The following is a 23,788-nucleotide window of genomic DNA, read 5'->3' on the forward strand; positions in this document are numbered from 1 at the left end:
ATCATATCGGCAGTTGTTACAATTGGAAAATTACAAGCTTTGCACATGAGTTTCCTACCTAAGGTATCACTCTCATCCCTTAACACAACCCACATTGCCCCTGTCTGGCCTCCAGGCTTAGATCAGCACCTGTTCCATGAAGTAACAGCCCTTAAATACTCTTCTTCCTACTTTTGAGAGCTCAGGGTCAAAGTTGAAAACATTCATCTTGGAATGAGGCAAACAAGGCATTATAGTAGTGCTCTATCATAGGTAATGCCTGCAGAGGACTGAACAAGATGGTTCCTGCCTAGAAACCACCCAACCTGAAGAGTCTGTGACAAAGGGCTGAGAGTAGTTTGCTGCAGACATTGGGACAAATTCTAGCTGGCTTCTACTTCCTGAGGCAGAAAATGCCAAATGCAAGTGCCAAAATGCAAATAATCTAAGAGATTGGATGCAAAAAGTCCTGGATGTGCATCTATCTTTGACCAAAAAGAGAAGGCTCCTATGTGGTCCAAAGCAACTGGGATGTGGGTAACAGCAGGTTGAACCACCCTGTTCTGCTTACTTGGTCCCAAAGTGACATTTAAGAGTATAGACTATCTTAGTGTGAGCTCAAAAATTGAGTCTGATAACTAAAAACTTGATTCTCCCACTTTAGTTTCTAATTAGAGTAAAAAGAAACTTGCTCAGTTAGTGGCCCCTTGAAGACTTCTTTCATTCTGTGCAGAATACTCCAAACTCTAGTGAGCCCAATTACTTGTCTCACTTGCAAGCATATGGTAACTCAAGCTCAGATCCTGTTCTGAAGCCTCTACAGGCAAGGCTAATGCTGTGAGAAAGGTCAAACGTGATAAACCTCAGAACACACCCCTTAGCTTCCTTTCCAGAACACATGAGAAGCAGAGTGAAAGTACAATGAAAAAGATAAAAAACAGTACTAATTAGAGCACAAGACCATCAGGTTGTATTTTTTAAATGCTTACTTATGCTGTTTAAATTTCCTCTGCCTTAAGTTTTCTGTGTACCTATGAAGATACTAGCAATGCATCAATACAGAAGAGCCAATACAATTAAAAATCAAGACAAGATTGTTGCCTGTGATAATGAAGTCATTGCCTAAGTTCAGCAGGTTCCAATTCATCAGAAATAAGCATCTGTGGGTTAAATAACCTTAATATAGATTCAAGTTTGTAACTACCAAGGAGAAATTAATCAGTTCAAAACTTAAGAAAATCTGAATGCTCTTCCCACTACACAATGTTTTAATATAACACTCTCAAGTGGATGATATGATAAAGCAAGCAGCTGTGTGCGTTATACTAAATTCTGATCAGAATCGATCTCACATCTTGCATTCACTTTTTTCCATCTCATTTATTCTCTTGCTGTTCTGTAGTTACATATTCCCCCATAGTTTAATGCATGAAAATACTTTCTTGGGATAAACTTTTTAAAGAACATAGGTAAGTAATCTCAGAACCACAAAACTCACTTTTCTAAGCTGTGAAAAAGGTCATTTTTTAAGGAGTTATAGTCCACGCACCCATCTACCCAACCACTGCATGTGATAAACAGATCCAACATCTAATCTTTGTAGGCAAGTACAATCTTAATTTCTGAAAGTACAGCAGGAAACCTTGCCCTTGTGAAGTTTGCATTCTAGTGGGAAAACAGTCAGTAGAGATAAGTACAGTGAAGGGCACAAAGCCGGATATGAGTGTGTAATGGGGACGCAATCAGTTCTAATTTAAATAAGACAGCAAGATAGTTAATTCCAGACTGGAGTGAAACAAACATCTGAGATTGTGTATGCCAAGTAAAATAAAGAGAAGGAAATGTTATAAGATGTGAGCATATAAAGACTTGTGCACACATTTGATGTATGTAGTTTCCTAGTGTGCATTGAGCTGTAGATCAAAACAGTTGACTTATCACTATTATTTTGGTATTACTGTCAGTCAGTACAGAATAATATACTTTGAAGTGAGTGACTTGAAACTGTTGAAATTCTTCTTTAGAGACATTAATCAAAAAGATATTAGAAACATATATAAATGTCACAATGTATCCCACTGCACAGCAATTATATGCTAATAAATTTAAGGAGCACATTATTCTATAGCAGGAAACAGAATGTAGGTTCTTGAGCTCTTGTCCTACCTCAAGCACATAGGGTCTGGTATTAGGTTGAGGTCAACTTTTTCTCCAATCACAGGGTGAAGAGACTGCCCATTTGAGCAAAGCCAGCAAATTTTGCTCTACAGAAGCATTTTACTTGCATTGTTCTTTAAAAATCCACGTATACCTTTGAGAAGTAGATTCAGGAAGTTTAACTCAAAGTGTTTTCACACGGACACTCTAGCTTCTCACAACCATTGTATAGATTAGATATGAAGCCTGTATGAGTGACTGGGAAACAGACTCAAAGAAAGACTCCTTCTCAAAATCACATCGCAGTTTAGGAAAAGTAGGGCCTGAACTTGGATCGACTGATAAATCCAAGTATTTCCATTCATGTTTCTAATCTCCAGTCCTCCATCCATACCCACCACTTCCTACTTCCTTTACCTTTAGTGCACCTATAACAGTGATCCATTTCTTGAGATAACAGAATTGCTTGCACAGAGGAGCTGCAGAGCACTACCATTTTGCATCACACATTGACACCACCTAGAATGAGCCCACATGGAAAAGAACACAAACCGATTCTCTTCTGCCCTGCGAGAGTCCCAACACAGGAATTATCCGTCCCTATGAACAAGAGATAAATAGGAACATGCTGGTTCTGAAAATGGCACCATGCTGCTCAACAAATAGGTACTTCTAGAAAATACGGCAGCCTCCATTCCTTTGCCACTATGCTCTTACCAAAGCGGAGTCCATGGAAACATAAGAAGAGCTGACTCCACTCCAGCACCTTGCTTTGCTTTCACCCTTTAGCATCTGTTCTCCCACTTGTTTCCCTTTGCTTCCTGACTGCTAAATAGCTTCTGATTAGAGTCATTTGCCTGACGATCTACTTTCTTGTAAGGTCAAACCAGTCTCTTTCTGGAAAACTCCACGTCTAGGACAGTATTCGGTTAGATATTCTTTAGGAGCCTCATAGCCAGTCCCTCATTTTTCTCACCACAAGCCCTGTAAGAAGCTGTCTAGCTGAGACTCCAGTCAGGCTAAAGTTCCTCAGGGAGTATTTCTGCACGACTGAGTCCTGCCAACTCCTGGCTACTACACTGAACTTTGTCCCAGCATGCCTGCCCAGGTGTGTACCCCCGAGGCTTCTGATTCCCCTACCTGCACTGCTAGCCAGGGAGGAATATGTACTCAACACAACCCACATCTGACAAGGTGGGTGAAAATTAGAAAAAACCATTAATAGGCCAATCAATTTGGACATCAAGAGATCAATGCACCTCCCATACAGAAGATGAGTTCAAAGCCATCTCACCTGCTTTGTTCACCTCTCTGAGTACACAGGCCACATGAAGTAAAAACACTGTCCAGTATTTAGTACAGATTTGCCGCCACAGGGAACATTGAATCTCTCTCCACTTTAAGGTTGGGAACCTGAGGGCTGCTTTCATACTGATCTGATGGGTGGCACAGAACAGTTATACAGAAGTCCCCTATTGACCTGAATGAGCAGTGAACCCTTGCTTCCTCATAACCTTTCCAAACTCTTGACAGGGAACACCCCAGGCAAAAATATATAACCCCTATGTCTTAAGTTTTTAAGTAGACCTACAATGAAACAATTGAGAAAGTTTAAAATTTACCTTTTCCACAGAAGTGGAATCAATATGTTCTTCCAGAATCCTAACACCAGAGGAGGCCCACTGTCAGCTCTCCTATGGAAGTTCAGTTGAGTGAGGACTGGCCCCACCATTAGGCAAATCCCAAGTCTGCCCACAATCCAGTGATAGACAAGTTCCCAAGTCAGGATACAGAATGGCATTTCTACATTTTGTCTAGTCAGTGACTAAACAAGGCACACACAGCCTCTAAATCCAAACAGATTTGCACATCCTTCTAATGAGCTCTTAAGCCTTAGAACTCTGACCTATGAGGAAATGTGGAATACCAGCCTTTGTACTGTACTTAAGACAGAAAGTACTATGAAATAAGCCTTGATATTATTCACTATTTATCTCCATCACATTCTGAATACAAGGACAACAAGAGGTACCATTTGTCATTTTGTCCAAAAGGAATGGAACTTAGTGAAAGGGCATGCTAACCATGTCCACCAACCATCACTCTTCTACCCAAAACTGACAGATATCAGTCTTCATTCTCTGAATCTCACAAATCATAGCACCTTTTGAGAGGCCAGGCATTACTGGACACCTGCACTTTCCAAGGGCCACCTTGCTCCCTGTCAACTTTTACCACTAAAGATCCAAAATTTTACTTCAAAATATCCACAGTGTTAGATCTCTCCCTCACAATATTTCTAAGAAGAGCACAGACATCAAAGGCAGGTATAATCCTCTAACTTAGATTTGTCAGTTTAAGGCACCTATGAGCATCACTAATACTTTCTGGATTAGGAAAGAGAAATACAGTTACCAAATGCAAAATGGAAAAACTACTTGCAATTTCAAAGTATCTTGGGTCTCCTCTATTGTGGCAGCCATGATAATGACCTCTAAGGGCCCCTGTGTAGAGAACAGTAATTGATGAGTAGCTCCAGCTGTTTCACTGTGACTCACATTTAGTGAAGTAGTGGCTCAATGAGAATATATACTGATCCCTAGGTGATGGCCAACTGTCTTTTCATCTGATTAGTAACTAGGGTTATGAATAAGAAATCAGTACAGGTGGTCTAGGAAAGGGTGCACAAATGTCTTAAACACATATTCTGACTATACATTAGGATAAATGATAAAAAAAAAAAAAAGAACCCAAGCGAGAAACAGGATGACACAAACTGGCACTGATCATCAGTCTTTTCACCAAAACACCAAATATAGTGGCCATGGTATAGATATGGAAGGCACATGTGTGCTCCAGAGTATAAACTGATTTCTAAGGAAAGCCTAGCTACTGCCACTTCTGAACACACTGTTAAAAGAAACTGAGCCCCCAAACTAGCACTGTATGTGAAGAACACCAACTTGTCACTTGGTAGCATGTTGACAACTTTAAGACACTTCCATGCCAGCAGTTCAGGCTCATGTATACTTTTCTTCTTTCCAAGCCTCAACTGCTTCCACTCTGAGGCTACAGACATGCTTTATATACAAGCATGAATTGTTATACAGCAAGGCATGTTATCCATGATGTTAGGTCACAGAAGGTCCAGACTGGGACCTGGACTGTGGGCTTGTCTCTTTATAACATATACCACATTCAGAAGCAGGGAACTTCTCAAGCATTCATTGAGAATGCTTCTGCAATGCATTCTGACTGGCAATTCTCAGTAGACATACTAAAAGTTCATGAGGCCCTCCTTTACAATGCAAAACATTAAAAATTCATGCATAAGATACTGCCTCCCTAGTAGAATGATGACAGTGGCTGAAGAAGTGAAAGCAATAACAGCCCCATATTCCATCACAATAAATGAGTCACTGAGTGACTCATTCTTCTTTGTGATAGTAATACAGAATTTTAAACAGAAACCTGGAGTACTTTTCAATCTAGAAGCAAGGTAAAAATATACATCTGTAGCATGTGATCCACTCCTATGTACTCACATGACTTCACAAATCAGATTACATAGAGCCTGATGTCTCTCCCAGACTCCAGAACTGCCTCCATGTCCCTCAGATACCCACATCCCCAATTTCTTAAATATTAAATCTGATAGATAGCTCTACACACAAACTCAAGACTAAAGCTATAGAATTAATTCAGATTAGAGAGTAAGTTTGTTTTTACCTGTATATGCCACAGACTATTCCATTCAGATAAATGAATACCATCCATGTAAGTCCAGAGTGGGGACTAGGCTCAGCCTCTAAAATATTAGGATGGTTATCCAAGTGACCCCAGTGTCTAGGCTTTATGGAAACTCCTTTTCAACACTTATCTCACACCCACCATACCACCATTCCTAAAGTTTTATGGTAGCAAAGTTATCTCACATTTCCAAACATCCGAGGTCCACTATTCTCTTCACATTCTACTATATGTTTCTTAGGTCTACAATGGACTTTCAGAGCATAGGTATTTATTTATGCCTCCATCAATTCCAGCATCATCCTGCCTTCTATATGCTCATTATATCAACAGGTATGATCTAATAGTCTCTGAACTTGAAAACAGATCTTTGAAATTACTGAGAGGATAAAGAAAACTCACAAGTTCAAATCCTTTCAGCCCCAAGTGCTCCTCATCAAGGTACATAACCAAACTGTTAAGTCAAAAACAAAAGAATTTTTAAGCAATAAGGAAAGCATTGAGTCTTATAAGGAATTCCTCCTTAGAACATCAGTAAATTCAGCACAACCTCTGTAGGGTAGGAGAGAATAAGATGTCAAAGTACTAAAACGTGCTGCATACCAAGAATGCTTCCATTATAGAGACTTTCTATCTCCAGTTGTGAAGGTTACCATTGCCAAGTGTAGTAAAAACTGGAAAAGAAATTTAACCTTACAACAAAGGAAATCAACCTAGAAGTGATTCCATGAAAACAAATATAGCAAACTCACTGAAGGAACAGATATATACAAGTAGAGGAAACCACAACTACCAGAAGCCATCAAACTAAAAATAGAAAGGAGAAAGCTATATACAAAATAGAAAGATATAAAGTGATAGAAATATGTTCTTACCAAAATAAACTTCAATGTAAGTGGATTACATTCCTCAATGAGGAGGTAGTATAGCTTAATGGAGAAAAAGACCCAATTATGTGCTACCTACAAGAAATTCCAGTGTTGGGATTGTAGCTCAGGAGTAGAACACTTAGGAGCCCATGCAACACCCTTGGTCTGATGCCTAGTATTGCAAAAACCTCATTTCACAGTAAAACTCAAACTAGTTATGGGCATGGTAGCACACACCTGTAATACCAGCTACTCCAAATGTAGAAGCATGAGTATCACAAGTTTGAGGCCAGCCCAGATAAGTAGCAAGAATGTCTCAAAAAATGAAATGTAAAGCAATGGACAAGGGTGCCGCTCAAGTAGAACACTTGCATGTGTGAGGTCCAGAGTTCAATCTCCAGTACCACAAAAAGTTTCTACCAAAAGTAAGCAGAAGTAGCTATACTTAGAGCAAATCCAAAACTGTAAGAGGAGACAAGTTACATTATATATCATAATGGGATCCACACAGCAAGAGGATATAATAATTGACACCAAGAGGCTATAATAATGCACCCAACCCTGACACATACAAATATATAAAGAAAATATTGTGGCTGAGGCATTTAACAATGAACAGAACCTGAATTTGACCCAAAAAAAGAATTTAAAATACACTACAGATCAAGTGGACCTAAGAGATGTCTGAAGAACATTTTACCCAACTGTAGAAAATATATGTTCCTCTTTAATATTTGGATCATCATTTAACATAGGCTATTTAAGCCACAAAACAAATAACATTTAAAATCAAATTTGTGTATCTTTGCTGACAATGAAGGAATAAATCTAGAAATCAAGAGCAATTTTGGAAAGAGTAATCAATCATCCATGGAAATTTAAAACATGCTTCTGAACAAGTGGGTCAGAGGGAAAATTTATAAATTCTTAAAACCTTGACAATTGAAAAACATACCAAACCCAGCAGGATATAGCAAAAACAGTTCTAAAAGAGATTTAGAGCATCAAACACCTATATTTAAGATGATGACTAGAGGAAGGAGGCAGAAAGCGTGCTTCCTAAAGTAAAATCTTGGAGAGATGCTGGAGATACACCTTGCAGGAATAACCACCAAGAAGAGGCAAAACTCCAACACCTACACACCCCCATCCCGCACATAGCATCCCCACTCCACTTTAAATGGAGAAACCAGGAGGGGTCCGGTGCTGCCAAATGCCAGCTCCTATCCTGCTTGGGAGCTGCAGACCACCTGCTGAGCTAAGTGACACGTGGTACTCCCACAGACAACCCTGGGCCAGATCAGCATAGCCCCCTGGACAGACTGACCCCCACCCAGAGAAAACAAAAGAGGAAAAAACCAAACTGAATAATAAACAAGCAGCTGAGAAAAAAAAAAACACACATAGCAAAGAAGGCAGGGTGCCCTGAGCTCCGGAGAGTGGGGGAGGGGCATTTCCTCATGTGAACTGTAAATAAACAAGTGGTCCAGAGAAGGCAGGAGTGGCACCACCTGCCCCAGTGTGCTTGGAGAAGGCAAGGATTCCAATGGTGGCTCTTAAGTGGCACGCTCCACCAGAGAGCAGGGGAGGGCCACTCCCCATATGAACTGTAAAAAAAAAAAAAAAGACTGCAATTGCAAAAGGCAGGTAGGGCTGTATACTGGAGGAAACAAAAGGGACATGCATCCAGGAGAAATCTAAATAAACAAAGTCTACAGCAGCAGATGGCTGACAGTAGGAGGCAGGTGAGCTGCAGCCTCAGATAGATATTCACAAACCTATCTCCAGACTTCCCCTTTTTTTTTTTTCTCTTCCTTTAATGAGACAACAACACTGGATGCTGAAGGACTAACTGAAACTGTATTGCATTTGATCTTGGGATATATTTGTTGTTGTTGTTGTTGTTTTCCCCTTTCATGAGAAAATGACAGAACTACTTTAGACACTGAGAAGTCTTCAGGACTGGAGGCTGAAGGACTAACACCAAAATTATTAAGACTGAAACTTTATTTCATTTGGACTTCAGTTTGTTGGTTTCATTTTGCTATTATTAACCTCTCTCTGTCTCTCTAATGCCTATTTAGCTTACTGTTGATTAGTACACTCTCTCTCCCTGTTTATTTCTTTGGCTCTATTTCTGTTTGTTTGGTTGGTTTTTTGATTGTTTTGTTCTTTTTCCCTTTTTCTTTAACCTTCTTTGCTTTCCCTCTCCTCTCACCCTTCCATTGTAGGTATCACCATTGTTATTATTACAAGCTAGAAAATACTGAATTACACACAGTACAGAAACAGTAACAATACCAAGGGCAATCATGGGAAGATGGAAAAAAAAAGGAAACCATTTTCCCCTCAATAATACATAGTACAGGAACCAGAAGGAAATGAAGAAATCAAACACCTACATTTTAGAAAGATTTCAAATGATCAACCTAATGATGCAATTCAAACTAGAAAGTCAAGTTAAGAAAAAGATATAATGTAAGTGAAAGGAAAGGTCAGAACAGAAAGGAAATAGAAACCTTAAAACAAAACAAAAAAACAATTAAACAAAAAGTTGTTTAGAATGGATGCAGAAAAATCAGTAAAACATCAAGATTAAACAATGAATGAGAAAAGTCTCAGCAGAAATGAAACTATAGAAATTGCAAATTCACAGGGTTAAAGGCAGTAAGGATCCAGGCAAGACCAGTTCAAACTTCAACCAAAATCCAGATTTTCCTTTGCATTTCTCCACACTCCATGGCATCAGATTCATTCTCAGGGTACAAAAATGGGAAAAACCTCAAGATGAGAAATTCTAGACTCTCCCTTCATGATGCCAGGTATCTATACCCCATTATCTTTCAAACAATTTCCTCCAAAATCCCTCCTGGAATCAATTTTGTTCCTCACGGCCATATCACCTTGAGCTTTAACATTCTAGATAGGTAATGTGCCCATTGCTGAAGTAGTCACAGAAGTCACAGATATATGAGTAAAGACATCAGATAACTTAATACATTGAAGTTAGAACAAACATGGTAATTAGCAAGGATTGAGGCAGACTAGGGAATAGAACACAACGTCCCCAAAGCAACTCAGGGTACTTTTAGGAGACAAAGGGGAAATAGATGTTGAAGGAGCTTCTACAAGTGTCTTCAATAAGACTTAAGTCCAATTTAGGATTACTAGACCTTCTGAGTTTAAGAAACACTGCCCCGTGAGGAATTTCCATTCAAAACACCCTAGAGCTATGATTTACTTCAGTTATTGTACCTTAAAACCTGCCAACTTGGCCTACCTGATCAAAGGTCCAGATAAGTACACAATTTACACCTAGAAAGTGTTTTTGGCCAACTTACTAGTCAGCTCAGCTCTGATTTCCTGATGGAATTGCTGGTAATGGTCAGACACTTAAGCAATAGCACCATTGGCAGTAAGAGCAGCTATGGATGCACTCTGATAATTACTAAGAGGATTATCATCCAGCACACGGTTCCTACCAAAGAGCTATCATATTAATAGTTCCAATATATTCAGGTGAAAGCCCTAATTCTATTGCATTCCCAGTAGGTTTCATAACAAAACATCAGGCCACTTTTAATACATGGAACTGAGACATATGGTACTTAAGTTTCCCCAGTACTCAGCACATCTGACATTGTAAACCATTCAACCAACCAATTGCCTTCACATTCTGGGATCAGGACAGACAATACAGTGATCCTTACCCTGTCTCAGAACTAAGGGCATTTTAAAACTTCTTTGGGGGCTCATGAGATCTATCAAACAATTCTTGGCTTCTTAGTATAGTTCTACAAACCACAGAAGCTCTACTCAGATATCCTGCAGTGCAGAGGGCACAGACAGTGGCCCACAGGGCAAGACAGCTAGGCCTCATACAAGTTCCTCTACAAAACAGAGCCCAAGCACTGTTGGCCTACACCAAATTTATAGGTAATTGTCCTGCAGTTTGAGGCTTTATTGGGGCACATAAAGGTTTTTCCATGATTCGTGGGACATTTACCTACATGCTCTACTACATTAACTACTTGTGTGCCAAGTACCAACATCATCAATTCTGTCTTGGCTTTTGCTTTTGATAGAACCCAGACTAACACAGGAACCAGAACACTAGTTTCTCCCAAACTAAGCACAAGCCCTAGCAGCCAAAGGAGGGTTTTTGTCATTCCTCTAACCTTCCATTTATAGACACCTGCCTCTGATAGAGCTCTATACACTTTTTAATTCTCACTAAATCTCTCTCTGGCTTTGAATAAATATAATCCAAGCAGCCTTAACCCAGGCACCCATCGCAGCACAAAGAACCAGATTATGGGAGTGAGTCTAAGAACAGCTCGAGGAGGCATGGGATCAAAGTGTCAAAGATGCCAATAACTGCATTTCATGTCCTGCCCCACTACAGGTCCAGGTCCACAACAAAGATCCTGGGTAGGTAAATTCAGGGATTGGACTACACACACACCTGGATAGCAGCAACTAAGGCAGAAATAAATGAAATTGCAAGACAAATAGCTGATAGTCGAGGACTTTTCCTCCTCCTGTCTCTTGTACCATTGAGGCAGAATATACAGTTGAACTGAGTTATTATACTTGTCCATCTGAGAAAAAAATAAACCTTTTTCCTGGCAAAGTAGAGGCAAGCCCTGCCCCACTCATGGTAGTGATATCTGAGATGCTCTCACCTGCCTCCATTGAGACACCTCATCGTACTTGTAGTGTCACAAGTTGAACAACAATGCATGGTTCCAGAAAGCCCTCTTGACTTTTCCCACAGAAGTCCTCCTTCCTCTTAGATACATCCCTAGCATATAGCACCAAAATATTGAGTTCCATCACCTCTTAAGATATGATGCACTCCCCAAATCCTTTCCTATTTTAAATACTATTTTGCTTATCAAAATATTGCCATTAATCCTTCATTTTTCCTGCAAGAAAGTTTTGTTTTCTGAGGCAACTGAGCTGAGACTGATGTGGTTGGACAGGGCAGCCACATAAACCTCTGATTCTCATATTTATGTAAGGAGAAGGAAAACAGTTTTTGCCATCTCCCTTTACATTCAAGTTATTTCTCCAACCAATTTCCTGCCTGGTTTGGTTGCAGAGACCAAACCACTTATAACTAATGTCAATAGCAACACAAATTTGGAAGAAAAAGGGATCAAGGTAAAAAAAAGATGAATATAACATAGATTCAACTGAAATGATCTCAAGAATTACACTTTAAGATGTTAACATGTAGATCAGAATATTACTTCATTGAGTGCATCCTATTGAATCCACTTGATAAGCTTTAATATGACCAAACTTTGATGTCTCAGTCATTAAGAATAGTGGCCTCACTAATGCTGGAAATTCAGAGAAAGTAACTGAAGCAGGTCATCAGGTATAGATGTAACCACAGATCGTCTCATGGGAAATAGGTGGTCTATCTTCACCTAGAACCACCCCCAAAATACCCTTGTGAGTTAAAAGCTATACTAACAACTAACCACAGCATCTGAGTAAGCAGGGTGATTGACCACAAGAGACTTATCCCAACTGGGGCATGTGCACAAGGGGGAAAAACTCTTGCTTAGGATACCAAGGACCTGAGATCTTTGAGATCATCCACCCATAACATATTGGTGATCCAGCCATGAGGTAAACCCCTACTCAAATTATCAGCTCCACTGCCTGCTTTCACAGATGAAGAGGTTGTCTAACATTTGGGATCCCCTTTTGCCTGATTTTCATCTGACTATGGGACACCACATCCCATCCGATGATTCTGTCCTTTCTGTCCTATAACAGTTTTGATTGCCACCATCCATGATCATACCTGCAAGTTGACTCTGGCTCATTATTCCTTGTCTCCTCAGGTTTTGGGGAAGTTCTTTAAGGTCTCTGTCTAGTTTGGAAGAAGTCAATCAGAATTTAATTCCCAATTCTTTGCCTTGGTCATTTGGCACATTTGTGACCTCCTTTCACCAGGCATGTTGGATCACAGATAAAAATAAATTGGGAAGATACACAGAGTCAAGGTCTTCACACCCTGGAATCCTTGAATAGGGGGTTAGACAAAGCCCTTGGGAAAAGACAAAGACAAGCAGCACCAGTGCCTATCCAGAGCCAGAGACATATAGCCACAGGGTAAATTGGAGGAAGTCTTCAATTCCTCAAGGATTCCTTCAACCTCTAGGGAATGCCCTGCGTATACTTGGAATTCCTACTACCTCCACAGATCCTGTCTTCCCCAGTCCCTTTTCATTTCTCAGGTGAAAACAGGGGGAGCCACCTCTGTCCCAACAGATTTTCTGCTCAGCTGTTGCTTTAAACACTGGGAAAGCTTTCACCCTGCCAACATGAACAAGTCTCAGTAATGTAGCCTGGCCCCAGTATCAACTTGGGTGGGGGGAGTCAAGAAAAGTGGCCCAAGAACAGAAGCTTAAATTATAATACTATCCTACAGTTAGAATTGTTTTGTAAGAATCAATGAAAATGATCCAAGGTGCTGAATGTCCAAGACTTCATGGCCTTATATCAAAACACTTCCCTTTGTAGGGGGACCCCATAGGCCCCAAGTGGGGAAACAAATGGTGAGGATGTGGATGTCCTTGATGTTTCCCTGCTACAGGAAGTGACACCTGTCTCAGCTGTTGCATGCTGCTTTCCTTGTCTATACCAATCCTGACTTGGAAGAGGAAAGGAAGGGACAGAGTAAAGAGAGTCAGGCCAAAGTTATGGTCACCATGATTGGGATGCCTTTCTAATATCCCACAAGGGTCCCTCAGGTAAGAGATGTGGCAATCCTGAGAAGCTGACCTGTAGCCAGGGAGTCCCATTGTCTCAGCACCAACTCTGTTGATTTTGGGGAATAGCCAGGTTCTGCTGAATAAGACACTTTTATAGGATGAACTGATGCTTTCCCCAACCAGACATATAAAGCCTCCAAGATGACAAAGGCCTTCTAAACAATTATCTCTGGATGTGACTTACCCAAGACCCTCCAGAGCAATAATGGGCCAGCTTTTGTTTCACAGATCACCCAGGGGGCCACTTAGGCCTTGGAAATTAGATCAGTTACATTCAGCTTGCAGACTCCAGTCCTCTGGTAAGGTAGAAAGGATGAAACAAATGGACCTGGAGCAAGCATGGCCAAGAGACCTCTGGAAAATGGGACTCAGCTTCTACCTGTTACCTGAGAATTAGAAATACCAAAGATCCATGAGTCTCTTTGAAATGCTCTTAGAGGCCATTCCATTCCAATGACCCAGTGATAGATCCTGAGACTGACATTCCTTAGTTTATATAAAAGATCTCTGGATATTTCAGCAAATAATCTTGGAGTTGGGAAGTAAGGTTCTTCCAGCCCCAAAAAGAGTGCGAGAACTCAGAGGAGAACAGGTGTTGATCAAGTCCTGGAAGAAGAAACCCCAGCTGACCAACTCCAGCCCAAATGGAAGGGTCCCTGTCCAGTGATCCTGTCCACTTACATGACCAGCACAGTGTACCCTGGATTCACATGCTTCCAGGGTGAAGCATGAAAACACAAAAGCCTCCAGTAGAATCCTCCAGTGTAAAATCTGTTTCTAGAGGGAAGAACTCATTAACTGCTCCTCCCACAACAGTTCATGTACATCTTTCCAGGGGCTTAAAAATACCATTGTGAAAATGGCAGAGTTCCCCTGCACAAGTGACTAAGATAGCAAAGACTACATGTTCTCAGCGTGAGGAGTATTGCCTCTTGATTAAGCTCAATCAGTATCTTTCTGGAAATTATTCTTAAACCCACAAATGCCCTCCTCACAAACTCTAGACCCCTATTGTACCTGGAGAAACATGAGCAGGCAATGCCAGATGGCTACTTTGAAAGTAGCTTTGTTAGAATAAATCACAAGTGGGAGTCTCCAAACCATGATATGTACCATTGCAAGGATAATCACATAGCAAAGATAGCATAGAATGGACATTAGGAGAACCCAACCTTCCACCTGTTCTTCATCCTTTGATTACTCTAGTCAAAAAATTGCTGATGAGCCATATTAAGGTCATCCAAGAAGCCAATAGCTTCTAACCATTTCCCTGTATCTCCTCAGTTATTATTTCAGGTGTCTTCACAGGGAAGCACCTGAGGCCCAGGTAGTTCTTTCAAAGCATCAATTGCCTTAAAACCTGCTGTTGCTGAGAGGACCATATGGAGGATACAGACACCCCAGAACCACAAAAATGCTGCCATTTCAGAGTCCTCCCTGTGTCTCCCAGAGCCAAGAAGTTGAGTTTATCTGTGGACCAACTTGTCTGCTTCTGCATCCTGGGCTCTGCCATCCAAAAGTAACATTCAGACCACCCACCAAAATCTGAAAATGTAAGAAGAGAAGAGCACAGAGTGCCAGCAGCAGGAAGAGCTATTCCACACATATAGAAATGGGTTCATCTCATCCTGGAAAAATCTCCCTGGTTCCCAGTGCTTTTTCCATCCTCCCCTAATCTCATCCCTGCTCAGCAATTTGATCATGTTGGGTAGATGCTCTGCCAGTGAGCTAAGAATCACAGTGCCACTCACAACCAATATATAAGTGTAGTGCTCCTGTGTGAATCCAAGGAGCCAACATCACACTTTTTCTTAACTTCCTTCCAGTCTCCATCCTCTCTTCCCACTTCCATGTTTTCTCCTGAAGTAAGCTTCTTTCAGAATTCCCCTTCAGTACTCATGGTCTACCTTGGAGCTTAAACTCCATTATGTCTCACTTAAAATTCATGACAATCAAGGTTATTGCATGTTTAATGGATCTGTTTCTTGATTTTGGTTTGAAAGAAACAGATGGACAGTTTCTCTTTCCCGCTTCATATATTTGGGAAACCTCCAAAAGTCCTTGGTGCTCTCCTTATTCTCATCTCCCATGTTTGTCATAACCACTAACTTCACTTGTGATAACCTTAGCTATCTGACGTGTCCATACTCATGTTTGATACAAGTGACCAAATTTTTACACCTACAACACTAGACTAGTTGGAAATTAAATGACACTGTGTGTCACGGTTTTGATGAGTTGCCTTTGCCTCTATTCTCCTCAAGCAAGGTAGACAACTCAGGTTCACATTGTTCAGTTTGCTTTACTTTTCTTCCTCACAATAGGGAAAAAGATGAGCCTAAGGCCAAAAGGATCCTGTTTGAGGGGCAAAATGTATACAATCAAGCATACTGCTGAACAAGGTACAGAAAACACACTGGCCTTACCCTTGAATCTTCTGAGGCATTTTTTGTATGTGTAAGTGTGGGGGGAAATTTGAGCATGATTTTCATTCTGCAGAGGTACTTAGGAACATATGATATCTGACAGTACTGTATGTACTCACCAACATGGACGGCAGTGACCTAAGGAGTGACCATTATTTCTCTCTGGCCCTTTGCTCAGTGTAAGCCCTTTAGCATCTGTTCCTTCACTGAAGTCATAACACTCCTCCAAGAAGCTCGACAGCTGAGGTTTCAAGTGACAAGTTCTCAAGGAATGTAGATTTCTGCAGTACAACTGAGTTCTGTCCTTTACTATCCAAACTACTGAGGACATTCCAAGATGGCAGCAAGAGGGAGGAAGCAGAAAGCGAGCCTCCTATAGTGAAATCTTGGAGAGACACTGGAGACACACTTTGCAGGCATAATCACTGAGAAGAGGCATAACTTTGACCACTCCACACCTCCAGCTGGCACAGAGAATCTCCACTTCACATTAAATGGAGAAACCAGGAGGGCCCCCGGGCCGCCAGTCGCCAACGCCCAGACGGCTTGGGAAGACGCGGACCAGGTGAGCTTCACAGTACCGCGGTACTCCCACAGACAAGCCTGGGCCAGAGTAGCATAGTCCCCTGGACAGACTGACCTCCACCCAGGGAAAAAAGAGAAACTGAGTAATAAGCAATAAGAACAATAAAGACACACGGGAAAGAGGGTGGGGCACACTGAGCGCCAAAGATTGGGGGAAGGGAATCTTTCCCGGGACTGTAAATAAACAAGCCAGGTGGCCGGAGAGGCTCTGGCAGGAGCGGGGGCACGCGCCCAGCAACCAGGAGCAGGAAAATTTGTGAGAGTGGCAGAGGGAGGAAAACTCCACAGGAGAGGAAGGAAGACCCACTTCTCATGTGAACTGTAAACAAACATGGCGGCTGGTGGAGCAGCAGCACCACCCAGTAAGCAGGAGCAGGAAAGCTTGTGAAAGTGGCGGAGGGAGGAAAACTGCACAGGAGAGGGGGGAAGACCCACCTCCCACAAGAACTGTAAATAAACATGCAGGCCCAAGAACGCGGGTGCAGTGTCACCTTTCCCATTGTGCTTGGCAAGGAGAAAGCTTGTAGCAGAGGCTCCCACACAGGAGAACTCTGAACAAACTAAGCCTGCGGGACCAGGTGAGTGCTAAGCTCATCCCAGAGATCTGCATAAATAATGCCTCCAGCAACAGCAGGCTGACAGCAGTGGGCAGGCAAGCCACAGCTGCAGATACCATTCTCAGAACTGTCTCCAGACTCTTTTTTCTTCTTCTCCCTACCATTGATGACAAAACAACTGAATTACACCTGCATGCTGAAAAACTTACTGAAACTGTATTGCATTTGAACTTGGGACACTTGGTGGGTTTTGTGTGTGTGTGTGTGTGTGTGTGTGTGTGTAGATTTGTTCTAATTTATGCATCCCCTTTGATTAGACAACTACAAAACAACATCTGAGGCACCATCTCTAGGATTGGAGACTGAGATGGACACCCAAATTATTAAGATTGAAACTTCAATGCATTTAAACTTGGAGGTTTTTGGTGATTTTGGTTTTTTGGTTTTTTTATTTTTTTTAATTTTCTATTTTCCATTTTATTTTAATTCATATTTATATATAGATATTTCTTTCATTAACTTATTTTTTATTTTTATTCTTCTCCTTTTTATTTTTAATTTTCAATCACCTCTCTGTCTCTCTAATGTCTGTTCAGCATACTGTCAATTAGTAAACTAACGCTCCCTGTTTATACCTTTGAAACTTTCTTGTCTGAAACCTTGTTCTGTTTTCTCCCTTTTGTCTGAGCATTTGATTTCCCCTTTTCTTTAACTTCTTGCTTTCCATCTCAGCTCACCCTTCCATACTAAATATTACCATTATTATTATTACAAGCTAGAAAATACTTAATTGCACACAGTACAGGGACAGTAACAACACCAAGGGCAATGACGGGAAGGCAGAAAAAACAGGGAAACCAGTTGCCCCACAGCAAAAAATTAGTACAGGAACCAGAGGGGAATGAAGAAAACAGGTACTCAGATCCAGACTCCAAAAAAATGAAGATAAACTATGCCAAAGGACCCAATGAAGCTGACAAGAATAATTTAAAAGAACACATACTACAGGTACTCAATGAGAATTTTATAGAGATGATACTGGATAGGGTCAACCAAAATCTACAGGAAGCACTCAAGAAATTCCAAGACAACAAAAATAGAGAATTTGAAAAAGCAAAAGAAGAAACAAAGGAAACCATAGAAGCACTGTATAAACACCAAAGTGAAACAGAGAACATGATGAATAAATGGATAAATGAACTCAGGACAAAAATTGACAACATTAAAGAGGAAACCACCCAGGATATGTAAAACCTCAGAAAAAAGAATGAAACAGAACTGCAAAACAAAACGGAAGACCAATCCAGCAGAATAGAAAACAGAAGACAGAATCTCAGAGCTTGAAGATGAAATGGTAATTAAAGGAAAAATCAAAGAACTATTAATTAAACAACTCAAGACCTATGAAAAGAAACTGCAAGAACTAACCGAATCCATCAAAAGAACAAACATGAGAATCATGGGCATCGAAGAAGGAGAAGAGGTGCAAGCAAAGGGAATGCATAATCTAGTGAACAAAATGATAACAGAAAATTTCCCAAATCTAGAGAAAGATATTTCCATACAGATGCAAGACACCTCCAGGACACCAAACAGACCAGATCAAGATAGAACTATCCCACGACATATCATCATTAAAACAACAAGTTCAGAAACTAGGGAAAGAATATTGAAGGCTGTAAGAGAGAAAAAACAAGTAACATACAAAGGTAAACCCATCAAAATCAGAGCAGACTTCTCAACAGAAACATTAAAAGCAAGAAGAGCGTGGGGTGAGATCTTCCGGGCACTGAATGAAAATAACTTCAACCCCAGGATACTCTACCCAGCAAAACTATCATTCAAAATAGATGGAGCAATAAAAGTCTTCCATGATAAGCAGAAACTAAAACAATATGTGACCACAAGGCCACCACTACAAAAGATTCTTCAAGGGATTCTGCACACAGAAAGTGAAACCCAACTTAACCATGAAAAGACAGGCAGCACCAAACCACAGGAAAAGAAAAAGCAAGACAGTAGAGAGTAACCTCAACTTAGGTACACACAATCAAACCTTCAATCAACTAAGACAACTAAATGACAGGAAACACTACATACCTATCAGTGCTAACACTTAATGTTAATGGACTTAATTCACCCATCAAAAGGCACTGCTTGACAAAATGGATTAAAAAGGAAGATCCAACAATTTGTTGCTTACAGGAGACCCATTTCACCGACAGAAATAAGCATAGGCTTAGGATGAAAGGCTGGAAGAAGATTTACCAAGCCAATGGCCCCCGAAAACAAGCAGGAGTAGCAATACTTGTCTCTGACAAAGTAGACTTCAAACCTACATTGATCAAATGAGATAAAGAAGGACATTCCATACTAACAAAAGGGGAAATACAACAAAAGGAAATAATAATCATCAACCTGTATGCACCCAATGTCAACGCACCCAATTTCATCAAACATACCCTGAAAGACCTAAAAGGACATATAAAGGCCAGCACAGTGGTTGTGGGAGACTTTAACACCCCATTACCATCAATAGATAGGTCATCCAAACAAAAAGTCAATAAAGAAATACAAGATCTAAAATATGCAATAGATCAAATGACCTAGTTGATGTCTAAGAACATTTCATCCAACTTCTACACAATATACATTCTTCTCAGCAGCCCATGGAACCTTCTCCAAAATAGATCATATCCTAGGGCACAAAGCAAGTCTCAGCAAATATAAGAAAATAGAAATTATACCGTGCATACTATCTGATCACAATGCAGTAAAAGTAGAACTCAACAACAAAAGTAAAGACAAAAAACATGCAAACAGCTGGAAACTAAATAACTCATTACTTAATGAAGAAAGGATCATCGATGAAATAAAAGAGGAAATTAAAAAGTTCCTGGAAGTCAATGAAAATGAAAACACAACCTACTGGAACCTATGGGACACAGCTAAGGCAGTCCTGAGAGGAAAGTTTATAGCCATGAGAGCATATATTAAAAAGACTGAAAGACCCCAAATCAATGACCTAATGATACATCTCAAACTCCTAGAAAAACAAGAACAAGCAAATCCCAAAACAAATAGAAGGAGAGAAATAATAAAAATAAGAGCTGAAATCAATGAAATAGAAACAAAAAAAAACATACAAAGAATTAATGAAACAAAAAGTTGGTTCTTTGAAAAAATAAACAAGATCGATAGACCCCTGGCAAACCTGACTAAAATGAGGAGAGAAAAAACCCAAATTAGTAGAATTAGGAATGCAAAAGGGGAGATAACAACAAACACCATGGAAGTCCAGGAAATCATCAGAGACTACTTTGAGAACCTATATTCAAATACATTTGAAAATCTTAAAGAAATGAACAGATTTCTAGATACATATGATCATCCAACACTGAACCAAGAGGAAATTAATCACCTGAATAGATCTACAACACAAAATAAAATTGAAGCAGCAATCAACAGTCTCCCAAAAAGAAAAGTCCAGGACCTGATGGATTCTCTGCTGGATTCTATCAGACCTTTAAAGAAGAACTGATACCAACCCTCCTTAAACTGTTCCACGAAATAGAAAAGGAAGGAAAACTGCCAAACATTTTATGAAGCCAGTATTACACTTATCCCAAAACCAGGCAAAGACACCTCCAAAAAGAAGAACTATAGGCCAATCTCCTTAATGAACATTGATGAAAAAATCCTCAACAAAATGATGGCAAACCGAATTCAACAACACATCAAAAAGATTATTCACCACGACCAAGTAGGCTTCATCCCAGGGATGCAGGGGTGGTTCAATATACAAAAATCAATAAACATAATAAACCACATTGACAGAAGCAAAGACAAAAACCACTTGCCCATCTCAATAGATGCAGAAAAAGCATTTGATAAGATCCAACATCATTTCATGATAAAATCTCTAAGAAAACTAGGAATAGAAGGAAAGTTCCTCAACATTATAAAAGCTATATATGACAAACCTACAGCCAGCATTATACTTAAAGGAGAAAAACTGAAACCATTCCCTCTAAAATCAGGAACAAGAAAGGATGCCTGCTATCTCCACTCCTATTCAACATAGTACTGGAATTCCTAGCCAGAGCAATTAGGCAAGAAGAAGGAATAAAAGGAATACAAATAGGTAAAGAAACTGTCAAAATATCCATATTTACAGATGACATGATCCTATACCTTAAAGACCCAAAAAACTCTACTCAGAAGTTTCTAGACATCATCAATAGCTATAGCAAGGTAGCAGGATATAAAATTAAAATAGAAAAATCATTAGCACATCTATACACTAAAAATGAGCAAACTGAAAAAGAATGTATGAAAACAATTCCATTTACAATAGCCTCAAAAAAAATCAAATACCTAGGTGTAAACCTAACAAAAGATGTGAAGACCTCTACAAGGAAAACTATACACTTCTGAAGAAAGAGATTGAGGAAGACTATAGAAAGTGGAGAGATCTCCCATGCTCATGGATTGGTAGAATCAACATAGTAAAAATGCCTATATTCCCAAAACTAATCTACATGTTTAATGCAATTCCCATCAAAATTCCAATGACATTCATTAAAGAGATTGAAAAATCTACCATTAAATTTATATGGAAACACAAGAGTCCAAGAATAGCCAAAGCAATACTCAGTCAAAAGAACATGCAGGAGGTATCACAATACCTGACTTCAAACTATATTACAAAGCAATAACAATAAAAACAGCATGGTTCTGGCACAAAAACAGACATGAAGACCAGTGGAACAGAATAGAGGACCCAGATATGAAGCCACACAACTATAACCAACTTGTCTTTGACAAATGAGTTAAAAATATACGATGGAGAAATAGCAGCCTCTTCAACAAAAACTGCTGGGAAAACTGGTTAGCAGTCTGCAAAAAACTGAAACTAGATCCAAGTATATCACCCTATACCAAGATTAACTCAAAATGGATCAAGGATCTTAATATCAGACCACAAACTCTAAAGTTGATACAGGAAGGAGTAGGAAATACTCTGGAATTAGTAGGTATACGTAAGAACTTTCTCAACGAAACCCCAGCAGCACAGCAACTAAGAGATAGCATAGATAAATGGGACCTCATAAAGCTAAAAAGCTTCTGTTCATCAAAAGAAATGGTCTCTAAACTGAAGAGAACACCCACAGAGTGGGGGAAAATATTTGCCAGGTACACATCAGTCAAAGGACTGATAAACAGAATATATAGGGAACTTAAAAATCTAAATTCTCCCAAAACTAATGAACCAATAAAGAAATGGGCAAGTGAACTAAACAGAACTTTCTCAAAAGAAGAAATTCAAATGGCCAAAAAACACATGAACAAATGCTCACCATCTCTAGCAATAAAGGAAATGCATATTAAAACCACACTAAGATTCCACCTCACCCCTTTTAGAATAGCCATCATTAGCAACACCACCACCAACAGGTTTTGGTGAGGAGGCGGGGAAAAAGGAACCCTCTTACACTGTTGGTGGGAATGTACACTAGTACAACCACTCTGCAAAAAAATTTGGAGGCTACTTAAAAAGCTAAACATTGATCAACCATTTGATCCAACAATACCACTCTTGGGGATATACCCAAAAGACTGTGACACAGGTTACTCCAGAGGCACCTGTACATCCATGTTTATTGCGGCACTATTCACAATAGCCAAGTTATGGAAACAGCCAAGATGCCCCACCACCGAGGAATGGATTAAGAAAATGTGATATCCATTTTATGAAGCCAGTATTACACTTATCCCAAAACCAGGCAAAGACACCTCCAAAAAGGAGAACTATAGGCCAATCTCCTTAATGAACATTGATGCAAAAATCCTCAACAAAATAATGGCAAATCGAATTCAGCAACACATCAAAAAGATTATCCACCACGACCAGGTAGGCTTCATCCCAGGGATGCAGGGGTGGTTCAACATACGAAAATCAATAAACGTAATAAACCACATTAACAGAAGCAAAGACAAAAACCACTTGATCATCTCAATAGATGCAGAAAAGCCTTTGATAAGATCCAACACCATTTCATGATAAAATCTATAAGAAAAGTAGGAATAGAAGGAAAGTTCCTCAACATTATAAAAGCTATATATGACAAACCTACAGCCAGCATTATACTTAACGGAGAAAAATTAAAACCGTTCCCTCTAAAATCAGGAACCAGACAAGGATGCCCACTATCTCCACTCCTATTCAACATAGTACTGGAATTCCTAGCCAGAGCAATTAGGCAAGAAGAAGGAATAAAAGGAATACAAATAGGTAAAGAAACTGTCAAAATATCCCTATTTACAGACGACATGATCCTATACCTTAAAGACCCAAAAAACTCTACTCAGAAGCTTCTAGACATCATCAATAGCTATAGCAAAGTAGCAGGATATAAAATCAACATAGAAAAATCATTAGCATTTCTATACACTAACAATGAGCAAACGGAAAAAGAATGTATGAAAACAATTCCATTTACAATAGCCTCAAAAAAAATCAAATACCTAGGTGTAAACCTAACAAAAGATGTGAAAGACCTCTACAAGGAAAACTATACACTTCTGAAGAAAGAGATTGAGGAAGACTATAGAAAGTGGAGAGATCTCCCATGCTCATGGATTGGTAGAATCAACATAGTAAAAATGTC

This window comes from Castor canadensis, chromosome 9, assembly GCF_047511655.1.
Source record: "Castor canadensis chromosome 9, mCasCan1.hap1v2, whole genome shotgun sequence".
Taxonomy (NCBI): Eukaryota; Metazoa; Chordata; class Mammalia; order Rodentia; family Castoridae; genus Castor; species Castor canadensis.